The sequence below is a fragment of the Labeo rohita genome, unplaced genomic scaffold (genome assembly GCF_022985175.1).
Source record: "Labeo rohita strain BAU-BD-2019 unplaced genomic scaffold, IGBB_LRoh.1.0 scaffold_278, whole genome shotgun sequence".
Classification (NCBI taxonomy): Eukaryota; Metazoa; Chordata; class Actinopteri; order Cypriniformes; family Cyprinidae; genus Labeo; species Labeo rohita.
The window spans coordinates 74,398-82,137 of NW_026129078.1; positions in this window are offsets into that span (position 1 = coordinate 74,398).

Below are 7,740 nucleotides of genomic sequence, written 5' to 3' on the forward strand. Positions count from 1 at the left end.
TTCCTGTAATGGTTAATCTAGCAGTATGTGTAGCTCTTTATTCCCAATAAAATATATTTTTTTTTGTTATTAATTAGTTTTCTCATTTACAATCTTAATCTGAAGTTTTACAAGAAAGGCAGAAAAAACATAGTAACACTTTCTTTCTTTCTTTCTTTCTTTCTTTCTAAATTCAGATGCCCAATTAATCAATAAATACAGTATGTTTACAAACTTTATTAGGTCACCTGTCATAATAAAGAGAAAACACCTAATTGGCTTTCTGCATTGACAAATAAAGCTATTATTTATTTATTTATTTATTTATTTATTTACTATTTATTTATTTATTTATTTATTTATGTATTTACTACTGTGACAAAAGCTGCACAGCTACACATGCTGGTAATTAACCATTACACAAACATCAAAAATGAATTTTCTAATTACCAATACTGTTAGTTAGAGCACCTGTGGCACAAACTTTAGATGTTAAGTGGTGTTATATATATATATATTCTGCCATGCATGCATACTTCAAATAAATTTTTAAAATGCAAATAAATATATATATATATATATATGGGGGGAGAGACAGAGATATTAAGTTAATGATGTGGTTGTTTATTCCATTCACCTAATATTTATTTTATTTTTATTTTTTACAGGACAGCTAACCAATGTCACAATTACATTGCTTGTAAAATGGATAAACCAGGGCTTCAAGAGCAATTTATCAGCAAATATAAAGGCAAGATATTTCAGTATTTACAACTAAGCAAATTACCAATAATATTAATCTGCAAAGCTGAGAAGGTAAAGTATATTTGTGGTGATTCCTGAAAACAGTGCTGCATGAATGAGTCCTAAAACACAGAAACAAGTTATATGTTTGCACTTCTGATTCCATCATCGGAGCGTTGATGGGTTTTTTGAAGATCCAAGTTGATCAGAAACTCAAGATATTTTCACTTTTTATTCTACAACATTAAATACATCAGTAATACCCCTTGTATTTATATTGTTTATAGCTTTTTACTAATTTGCCGATAGTATTTAGGCTTTAAAATGAATAAAAGTTGTGTTTATTTGTAAAGAGAATATCATCATGTTAGACTTTTTTTTTAATGATTATAAACTTGTCACAGAGCTTATTTTCTACAAGAATCCATTAGCAAATGAAAAAATTCTTCTTCTGATTTTGTTGACCTGCAATAATATGTCATCCGTGCAACACTCTATTCTGTAATTCTACATTATTTAGCCAATGATAATATTGTTTGTGTATGTGTATGGACCTGCAACCATATCATTTTAAGACTCTAAATTTTAATGTAAAGTATAAACAACACATCATATTTCTGAATTACAGCCTGACTACTAAATATTTTCAGAGGTATTTAAAGTGATAGTTCACCCAAAAATGAAAATTCTCACCCTCATTAAGATATAGCTTTCTGACATCGTAATTTGCATAGACAGCAAGGCAAGTGACATGGTCAAGGCCCAGAAATGTAGTAAGGACATTGTTTAAAGGAGAAGTCCACTTCCAGAACAACAATTTACAAATAATGTACTCACCCCCTTGTCATCTAAGATGTTCATGTCTTTCTGTCTTCAGTCGTAAAGAAATTAATTTTTTTTTTTAAGGAAAACATTTCAGAAATTTTCCCCTTATAATGGACTGATATGGTGCCCTGATTTTGAACTTCCTGTTTTCTCTTTAAAATACAGTTTAAACGTGGCTTCAAACGATGCCAAATGTGGATGTAAACAATCCCAGTCGAGGAAGAAGGGTTGTATCTAGCGAAATGATCAGTTATTATTATACAAATAATACAATTTATATACTTTTTAATGCCAAACGCTCGTCTTGTCTTGAGTAAATTATTTTAAAATTGTTGTTCTGGAAGTGGACTTCTCCTTTTAAATAGTATATGAATGAAGATGAATGAAGGTCTTACAGGTTTGGAACAACATGAGGGTGAGTAATTAATGACAGAATTAGCATTTTTGGGTAAACTAATCCTTTATATAATTTTCATTCACTAATTTCCCTTTTACATCATATAACATATATTTGCACATTATTTGGTTGATACAGCAGAGAACTTTTAGTAATAATCAAAGTAATAGTTCACCTTAAAGAAACTGCTGAATCTAATGAATTTCTTCTCTTTAGGACACGCAGGGTTCAACACTGAAGCTTTTTTCAGAGGTGATTTTGTTCTTGAATACAGCGGTGAACTGAGTTCAGAGGAGTGTCTTGATCAGACTAAAGAGCTCATGTTCTTGTTTGATTTTCAGTGGTGTGGCAAATATTGTTGGTAAGTGCAGAATTGTTGGATTGATGTAGTAGGGATGCCAAAATATCAGAGGTCCTGGTGACACACGGCTCTACACAGTTTGTTTGTGTCTTTTACCTGATGCACTCAGTTCAGTTCTTGGATCGCTTTACTAATGATCTGATAAAAATGGTGACATACAAAATGTGCAGAGCGGTGGAGCACCAGAGTTAAGAACCATTTATCCACCTTTTTCCTACACCCCATGACGTGTATGTTGTCTTTTTTTAATTTACTTACAGCAGAATACAAAGGAAACATGAAAATAATCAGGACGAAAATAAAGCGTTCTTTAGATAATGTTGTTATATCAAGTCACATTAATATATCAAACATAACGTTACTCTCCTAACTTCTAAAAATAAAAAATGAATGAAAATTTACAGTTCATTCAGTCAGAATGATGGATAAAGATTATTTGTAGTGCAATCTTATGATCTGAAATGATTTGTTGCAGTCTTTTTAAGTGGAACTTCCCCAATCACAGTAGGTTCATTAGGAAAAAGATGAAAAACAACAACTGTACAAGTCTTGAGGGCTGAAACGACACATCAACTTAATTGATTACATTACATAGTGTGTTCACATCTGAAGATCCACCAGAGCTCCACAGCGGAGTTGTGAGATGTGTGCAGTGTTGGGCAGGTTACTTTAAAAAAAAAAAGTAATTGGTTAGAGTTACTAGTTACTTCTCACAAACAGTAATTGAGTTATTAACTGAGTTACATCATTACAAAAGTAACTAATTACCAGGGAAAGTAACTATCGGGTTGTTCAAATATGTCTAATAACTTGGATGCCCCCAATATTAAATATGTTAAATGAGTTCAGTTTAAATGAATGGATTTTTTTAGTTTACTCATCAGACTAATATTAAATATCTGATATACTATTATATAGTAGTCATTTTAAGTAGATCAGAAAAGTTCATCTAAGTTGTCCCAAGATGAGAATGGGTATTGTTTTGGTTTTAGGACAACTTTGATGAAAGGTTTTGATCCACCTTAAATGTCTACCACTATACATATATAAAACTTAATGGCACAGTTTTTTAATATCTGAAAGTACACTTAGCATCAGTCAGTCAAGCAGTTTAATATGACATTATGATAATTTAGATAACAAAACTACTACGATCTCTACTACTATTAATACTAACAATATAAAACGCACTAAGGATTAATGAGCTGCTGGGTTCATGAATATTAATCACACTAGAGTTTACGGTTTGTCAAATACAGGTGCGCTGCTCATCCATTCAGATGAACTGAAAAATAAAATCATAATAATATTATTATAAATTAAATAATGCCACATTTTATTGTCGGTAATGGTAACAGTGTAACGGGGGGAAAATAAATTAGTTCAATTGCTCATTACTGAAAAAAATGACACTGTTAGTAACCTTTTTTTTATAACGGCATTATTCCCATCACTGGGTGTGTGGTTCAGACAAATGTTCTGCACTCGGTTACAGAGTCGAGCTGCAAAACTAGTCATGATGAGTCATGAAGAATCAATTCAGAATAAAAGTTTATGTTTGCATACTATATGTGTGTACTGTGTATATTTATTATGTATATGCAAATACACACATATATATTTATATGTATATATTCAAAGAAAATATATATTTGTATGTAAATGTATATAATTTATATTTATATATAAATATACATATTTTATTTATAAATAACATTTTTTCTTAATATATACATGTATGTGTGTGTATTTATATGTGCATAATAAATATACATAGTACACACACATAGTATGCAAACAAACTTTTATTTTAAATTGATTCATCGTGATTAATCATTTTGCAGCTCTATTACAAGGCATTTAGAGTTGTTGGCTCTGTTGAAATATAATTGATGAACTCGTGCTTCAGTTTGAATAATTCATATAATAACACGCTATCAGTTGAGAAAAACCTCCCAGTGTTATGGACATCGCCATCTTTGATACGTCACTATGGTCTCCTTAACACTGTTGTGTTCTTATTTTCAGTCAATGTAATCGAGTAAGAGAACGGATAGTTTCTGCCCTACATGTCTTACATATATAAAATTCAAAAGTTGTCTTATGCTTTGTGGTCATTTTATGTATTTATAGCATGGATGCATCTAAAGAAGACAGATCTTTGGGAAGGACTAGCCAGCAGTTTTGGTCAGCAGAAATGGACAAGTCCATTTAAAACCTCTGTATTCTGTATTCTTGACTTTCTGAACATAAGGAGACTGACCAGCTGTGTGTGAGCAGAGTCTGGCTTTTGTCAGAAGGAAAGGAGTGAGCTAGAGCAATGAACCTGTACTAGTTTTTCTATCCTTTACAAATATTTCTGATTTTGGTATTTACTGATTTCTTTTTTGACATTCAGTCCCATCATGCTGCTGCTGTTTCCTCGCCTGACTTGGACACGAAGAACATCAATGGTCCACATAAGCAAGTTGAGCCACAACAGTCAGACAAAGCAAGAACATCAGGAAATAAAACGGTAACCATCTCATGCATGTAGCAACTATCTATTGATATCTGTTGAGGGTTGAGAAAACAATTTAAGACAGACTCAGTGGCAGCTTTTCTTTTGTCAGTTCTTAAAAATGTGTATTGGAAGTAGGGCTGAGCAATATGGGCAAAAAAAAAACAACAGCGTTTTTTCGTGTCAGTTGATCTCGATAATTATCACAATAAAATGCACTTATTTCCTTAAAGTCCTTATTTCTTTCAAGTTTAAAGGCAGATTTTTTGCTCCTAAATAAAAGTTGTCTTTATGGTCAGAACATGTCCTTGTCTCCTAGAAATGCACATTTGACAGTAGCGTGAGGTGTCAGTAGGTGGGAGCTTGAGTTAGGATGCAGTTATACATTTATGTTCATTAACAAAAACGGTAACATCTGTAAAAATCGTAACAACCCCATTTTTATATAGTGAAATTTAATTGTTTTGACTGTTTGAGATATATTAAAATTAACCATTGGTCTTCCATAGTAGCAGCTATATGGTTTCTAGGTAATTGTATAAAAAAGTAGTTAAATACATTTAGTATAAATCAAGAATTTTTTCATGAATTTTGTGATCCAAATGTCTGATTTTGTGGTGGTCATTTGCAATGTTTTTTAATAATTATGATACACACAGTTACCAGATTATATTAGGTTAGATTCACAATAGTCTTAACACAAAGAGACCAAAGTTGTGAGACCTTAAATTTTGCAATTATTTTGCGGTGAAATGGCAAATTATGCAGGATCACAAAAAAAATTATTTTGCTAATATTTATGCTGAAGAATGATAGACATGTATAGTGATGAAAGACAAAATATTAAATGTCATTGATGAATATTTACTGAGTAGTCCACTATTTTGCAATTTCACTAGAGATTCAGGTTACAGGGAAATGATTTATTTTTGGCATTTGGGGAAAATGGGGAAACTACACTTTTCAAATTTTTCTCCAAAGTTTGCATGCCTGTAACTAAATGTAATTGGCTGTAATTGGTACATAGTGCTAATTTGATTTTGCTAATCTGTATGTAAAAATAACATTATGATGCTTCCATCTTTCTGAAGTCATTTTTACCCCCCTGTAACTTGACTCTGAATCTCAGTTTTACCCCCCTCTATCCATTAGAATATTAAACATTGATTCCCCACGGATATTCGTCAATATTTTTAATGGCAAAGTGGCTGTATTTCTTTTCATTTATTTTTTTAAGTTAATTTAGAAATATGTTTGAAAGATTTTCTGTTTGTTAAATTAAATTTTTATATTTTATTTATGTTTTTTTGCTGACCAAGCCACCAGCAGCAGACAGTGAGTTGATCATATGTTTAGTTTTATCAAATCAACACAACTTGCCTAAAATAAAATCTATAGATATCAAACACTTCACATCAATTTTACATTATTAATTTAAACATTTAACCTAGATAAATGTGAGCAATTAGGCACATCAATTTATTGTTTGGAGTGTGGAAGCTACAGCGCACTGACATGGAGGCGCCGGCAAGATCACTTGCAATTTTTTCACCAATATCAATGGAAAGTTAAAATAGACCTACGCTGTCATTTTTGCTCTTAAAGGTACGAGTAACACATCATTCGGAAATGTAAAAAGTCTACTTTTATTTGTGTGCGCTCACAACATCAACAAAACATTCATTTTTATTAAATTTAGATTTTTTTTTTTTCAACAAGCATTAAAAAATATAAAAATCCTTACAAATTTCTTGTAGTCTTTTTTTTTTTAATGACCAGTAAATTGTCCTGGCATGTACACATTCAGTAGCCTATAGCGTAAGGGTGTTTTATCTACGAGCCCTTTTTCCACAGTCCGTTATGTCCTTCTTCGTTTTCTTATGTGGTGCAGTAAATAATCGTTTATAAAGGGGACAGAAAAACTTTAACATAATAGCTATTAAATACAGTCAGACCATGCAATTACAGTTAGTCTACATGTTTCCTATAGATAATGGTGTTTTTTTTTTTCTCCCTTTAAATTGAATAATTTTAGTTACAAGCAGGTTTTCTGGCATTTTGAATTAGGCTATATATTAACGAATATTCGTGGAGAATTGATGTGTAATATTCTAACAGCACACATCGAGCACAAACGAATTGAAACAATTTTTTTTTTTTTGTTAAAGTTGTTCGCAAAAAGTTTTTTTTGTTATATTTAAGCAGCGGTCATAGTTACAGGATTTGTTTTAACGGCACAAACAGGCACAAATTCAACACAAACGAACGGCACCGTTTTGGACGGCATGGAGTGGAGAGTGACATCACAGCCCTGAATTTTTTTTTTTTTTTGTTATTTCTAAGAAGGGGAAATATATTTGACATTCATTTCAACAACACAAACTGGCACAAATCGAGCACAAACGAATGACACCAGTTTTGTGTGATTTAGATGAACTGGGGTGGAGAGTGACAGCCCTGAAAATATTTTGGTTTTATGTAAGGAAGGAAAACAGATACAGTGTTTGTTTTAATGGCACAAACGGGCACAAATCGAGCACAAACAAACTGATTTGGGCAACATGGGGTCACATGGTCAAAAAAATAATGTTTAATAGCTCAAACACCAAACCTGTAGAAACGTTTGTTTTTGCGGCACAAATCACACAAATGTAGCACAAACGAATGGCATTGTTTTGGTGATTATTTCTTTTTATGGGGTGCCAACTTCACGGAGGTTCCACCTCTGCTTGTTGTTTGTGTTCTGAGTTAGCAAATATTTTGTATAAATGTTTGGCTAGAGTGTCTGAAATTTGATTTAAAATTATCTTCAGTGTTACAAAGCAATCTGTATTATCTTCATAAATCCTTCATAAATGCTTTAAAAGGCAACCAGAGCAGTGTTTACTATAATCTTTATTTTGAGATGGACAAAACGTGTTTTTTTTTTTTTTT